Genomic DNA, 5686 nt, shown 5'->3' on the forward strand with positions numbered 1-5686 from the left:
GATCGATTTTACATCTATGGTGACACACCTCCCTTATGGTTATTCCTATTCAGATATTCTCTTTTTCAACAACCTCCATGTAGTATTTCCAGGTGTCATGTGAATTTCATTTTACAATTTCTTGAGATTTTCAGATGATACACTTTATTAGCATCAGAAACAATTAGGCTATTATTTCTAGGATCTTCCCCAGTGTTTCTTTTGATTTCTGGACCTGTAATAAGACATGTCAGAATGCTTACTCAACTGCTTGTGCTCATTTTTTATTTTTAATCTTTTCCCTTCAGCTTGAATTTAAACTTCTATTTATTTGTTCAGAATTTAGCTGGAGCTCTCTTCTGCTGTTTCCAATCTTCAGAGGTTCGTCCATGTGAAATTATATGTAGTGGACATTAGGTTTTCTGTTCTGTATTTCCAGTAGGTTCCTTTTAAGTTTCTGTTTATCTGTAGAAATGACTGAACTTTTGTTATAACCATTGCTATACTGATTATAAGTTGTTTGGGAGTAGTGTCTTCTAACCCTCGTATCTGAAATACCAGTGAGTCTACCTAAAATGCTCATATTTTCTTTTCACTACTAGTGATAGGGTCTCAATTTATCACAGGCTTCATCTTTTCTGTATTTTGCATACACACCAGAGAATTAACCTAACCTACTGCTTCTTTCAGAGAGAGTGCAGGCCTCTCCAGACCTCCACTACTGAGGATGAGGGCCGATCTTTCAGCTGCCTCACAGAGCGAAGTCTGGCTTGGGCTCTGCCTCAACTTTAATCACATTCAACCTATCTGTGACCACTGCAAACTCATCTCCAGATCTGCCTCTATTTTACCATTTTTCACTTCATTTCTCTTAAAATTCACTTCTAAAATTTATTCAGAGCTTGAGATATGAAACTTTTTGGAAATCATGAAACACAGAACCAAAACTACCCGGAAACCAGGTGATCTAGGTGAGAATGGACCCAAGGACGAGGGTGCCAGCCACACACTGTAAGGAAGTGGTGGCGAAATTATGGCATGCGTGCCACAGCCAGCTGTTTATCATCACTGAAATCACTACACGGATTGCCATCCCTGCTATAGGGAGAGGCACCAGCAGCTCCTGAGAGCCTTGGGAATCTTGCCCTAGAGCAGGGGCATGGCAAAGCATGGAACGGGATTGGGTGAATTTGATGAAAGCATTAAAATGACAAAATTTAGTGTTGTCTGCATTATGCAACCTCCGAATCCCTCACAGATGTGTCAAGGGAACTTAGAGAAGTTTCAAGCACAGCTGTCCCCAGTTCCTATTATGCAGGGGAGAAGAAAATAAAATTAAGTGAAGTGTTGCACTGGGGACACCACGTTGCTTGGCTCCCCAGTGAGACCTTGGCACCTTCCTAAAGACACAGAAATTGTGGCCCTGAAGAGGCCCTAGAGACACTGTTTCTTACAGAACAAGCTGGTTCGCCTCTGGTGCACGGAACTTCCTGCACGTCTGTCTGGGTGACTGACTCCATTCTCCACAGAGGTCCACTCAGTGGGCCGCAGGGTCCTGGGAGGGCATGGAAGGGCCACACTGGGCTGATGAGCGAGGCTTCCAGTCCCTCAGGGGGCTGTCTGGCTCTCACTGTCCGCTTTGCCCCAAGGACTGTGTTCTCTTCAGTGCAGTGAGGATATTTTCTCCTTAGGGTATTTAGTCTTTTAATTTTGAGATCATGAAATGGGGTGATTTTCTTTCATAAAAACTGTCCATTAATTTTAGTCTTCTGTTTACTTCCTGAATTAAATGACTTGCTCACCCACCTCTCACAGTTGGCTAATGCTTCCCCATTAAATAAAATGTAAAAATAAAATCACTTTGAATCTACTTTGCTTACCTCTCTGATTCAAAACACTTGAACAGAAAACATTCTTTTTTGGTATATTATCTGTGCTAACAGATAGCTGGATTCTGCTCAGACAGGCTAGCTCTTCTGGCAGGATGGGAAGCAACAGGTGAGATGCATGGCTATCTTGGGGAAATCAGATAAAAGACTTAAAATTCCATCAGAGCTCTTTCAACACAGATTACAAAACTATCCTACTATAATTATAATATTTATATCTTCTCTCTTGGGCAGGGACATAATTGGTCAATTTTCGAGAGAACTGCATTAAGACCCCCCAAAAAACCACACGGGAGGAATTGTGTAATAATGGAAATAACAGTCAACATTTCTTTTTTAAAAAATTTTATTTTATTGGTACATTTTAGGTATACAGTATAATGACATTCATCATTGGAAATTTGCACCTTTACATAATCTCTCTTGGTTCTTAGTTTTCCCCCTTCCCCTGCCCTCCCTTCAACCCCTCCATTCCTCCCTATTTACAAAGACTTTGTTTCTTTTTTTTCATTTTCTCATATTAATTCCATTTCCTGCTTTCCTTTCCCATACCCCTCCCAATTCCCCTTCCCCTTTGCCCCTTTTCCTCCCATTTCACATTACCTATTATACCTTTTAGTCCTTATTTACACTTTCAGTTTCTCACACTAGAGAAACTATTCTGTATTCACACATGTGTGTCCTATTTATTTCACTTAAGAGTTTCGCCTCAATATACATCCACTTAGCTATAAATGTCTCTAATTTCTCATTTTTGATGGCTGAGTAGTGCTCCATTTTATAAAAAAACCCCACATTTTCTTGATCCAGTCTCCAGTTGATGGGCATTTGGGCTGTTTCCAAGTTTTAGCTATTACAAACTGCACTGCTATGAACATGGATGTACATATATCACTATGGTATGATTCTTTTAATTCTTTGGGGAAGATCCCCAGCAGGGGAATAGCTGGGCCAAATGGGACTTCCAGTCCTAGTTCTTTGAGGTATCTCCATACTGATTTCCACAGTGCTTGCACCAGTCTACACTCCCACCAGCAGTGGAGCAGGGTTACTCTTTCCCCACAGCCCCGCCAGCATTTGTTATTGGTTGATTTCTTGATAGCAGCCATTCTTTGTGGGGCGAGGTGGAATCTCAGCGTTGTTTTCATTTGCATCTCTCGAATGACTAGTTATGTTGAACATATTTTCATGTTTATTTGCTATTTCTACTTCTTTGTCTGAGAAATGTTGGTTCATTTCAGGTGCCCATTTTTCGATTGGGTCATTGAATTTGGGGACTGATTTTTTTCAGTTCTTTATATATTCTAGATAGTAGTCCTTTGTCTGAGGTACAGCTGCTAAAAAAATTTTCCCACATTGTAGGTTGTCTCTTAGCTCTGTTGGTGGTTTCTCTTGGTGTTCAGAAGCTTTTTAGTAAGAAGAGATGCCACTTGTTGATTGTGCTAGTTCACAGGCAACAGAGCTTTTGTTCATAAAATCTTTTCCTACACCAATGTCCTCAAGAGTGCTACCTGAACTCTCTTCCAACCAGTTCAGTGTTTCTATTTTAATATTTAGATTTTTAATCCATTTAGATTTTAGTTTAGTGCATGGTGAGAGATATAGGTCTAGTTTTAATCTTTGGCAAGTTGAAACCCAGTTTTTCCAGCACCATTTATTAAATAGGCTGTTTTTCCTCCAGTGAGGGTGTTTGGCTCCTTTTTCGAAGATGAGGTGGCTGAGTGTGTCTGGAATTGTATCTGCATCTTCTAATCTGTTCCACTGGTCCTCAGGTCTGTTTCTTTGCCAGTACCATGCTGCTTTTATCATAGTAGCATTGTAGTATAGTTTCAAGGTGGGGATTGTGATATCCCCTGCCATGTCTCTGTTACCTAGAATTGCTTTTGCTATTCTGGGTCTCTTCTTGTTCCAAATGAATTTTGGGATTGTTTTCTCAAGGTCCATGAAGTATGCTGCTGGGATTTCAATTGGGATTGCATTGAATCTATACAGCAGTTTTGGAAGTATGGCCATTTTCACTATGCTGATTCTTCCTACCCAGGAGCAAGCGATGTCTTTCCATTTTCTGATATCATCTTCAGTTGCACTTTTCAGAGTGCTATAAGTTTTCAGAGAAGAGGTCTTTGATTTCTTTTCTTAGGTTGATTCCTACGTATTTCAGTTTTTTGGATGCTATTGTAAAATGAATTGTTTGCCCTATTTCTCTCTCAATGAGCCTATTTGTGTAGAGGAAAGGTATTGATTTTTGTGTGTTGACCTTGTATCCAGCTACTCTACTGAATTTGGTTATTAAGTCTGGAAGACTTTTCGTGGAGTTCTTGGGGCCTTCTATATAGAGTAGCATGTCATCTGCAAATAATGACAATTTGACTTCTTCACTTCCTATTTTTATTCCTTTTATCTCTTTCTCTTGTCTAATTGCCGTGGCTGTTTCCAAAACTATATTGAACAGGAGTGGTGATAGTGGACATCCTTGTCTTGTTTCTGATTTTAGTGTGAAGGATTTCAGTTTTTGACCATTTTTTATGATATTGGCTGTTGGTTTTTCATAGACGGTTTTTATCAGATTGAGGTAGAGACTGTCTATTCCAATTTTTTGTAGGGTTTTTATCATAAATACTTGTTGGGTTTTGTCAAATGCTTTTTCGGCATCTATTGAGATGATCATATGGTTTTGTCCTAGGCTCTATTGATATAGTGTATTACATTGATTGATTTCCATATGTTGACCCATCCCTGCATCCCTGGGATGAATCCCACTTGGTCAGGGTGTATGATCTTCTTGATGATCTTCTGCATTCTATTTGCCAGTATCTTATTGAGGATTTTTGTATCTATGTTCATTAGTGAGATTGGCCTATAGTTCTCTTTTTCAGTTGGGTCTTTCTCTGTTTTGGGGATCAAGGTGATTCTTGCTTCTAGGAATGAATTTTGGAGTATTGCTTCCCTTTCAATTTCATTGAAGGGTTTAAACAGTAGTGGTAGTAGTTCCTCTCTACATGTCTTGTAGAATTCAGCAATGAAGCCATCAGGACCTGGGATTTTCTTAGTTGGTAAGTTTTTAATTATGTTTTTAATTTCATTGATTGATATTGGGTTGTTTAGACTTTTTAGGTCTTCTTCATTCAACTCTGGTAATTCATACATATCTAGGAATCTGTCCATTTCTTCTGTGTTTTTTTCATCTTATTGGCATATAGGTACTTGAAGTAGGTATTAATGATCCTCTGGATTGCTGGTGGGTCCATTGTAATTTCATCTTTTTCATTCCTAATTGCATAGATTTGGGCCTTTTCTTTCCTTTTTCTGATAAGGTTGGCTAAGGGTTTGTCAATTTTGTTTATTCTTTGGAAGAAGCAACTCTTGGCTTCATTGATTTTTTTGTATCATTCTCTTAGTCTCCATTGCATTGATTTCTCCTCTGATCTTTATAATTTCCTCCTTTGTATGAGCTTTAGGTTTGTCCTGCTGTTCTTTTTCTAGAAGCTTGAGGTTCAGCATCAGGTTGTTTAATTGGTCTCTCTCTGTTTCCTAATCTGTGTATTCACTGCTATGAATTTCCCTCGCAAGACTGCTTTCATTTTGTCCCATAGATGCTGATATGTTGTATTGTCATTGTCATTTAATTGTAGGAACTGTCTGACTTCTTAATTTCCTCTGTGACCCATTGGTTATTCAGAAGTGTGTTGTTCAATTTCCATGTGTTTACGAAATTTTTGCAGTTTCTTTTGTTATTGATCTCCAATTTCATCTCACTACGGTCTGATAATATACAGGGGATAACTTCTGCCAGTCTATTTCCTTTGATTGGTGAGTTG

Source organism: Heterocephalus glaber, unplaced genomic scaffold (genome assembly GCF_053883595.1).
Source record: "Heterocephalus glaber isolate CG9 unplaced genomic scaffold, H.glaber_assembly_v1.0 deba00001504, whole genome shotgun sequence".
Lineage (NCBI taxonomy): Eukaryota > Metazoa > Chordata > Mammalia > Rodentia > Bathyergidae > Heterocephalus > Heterocephalus glaber.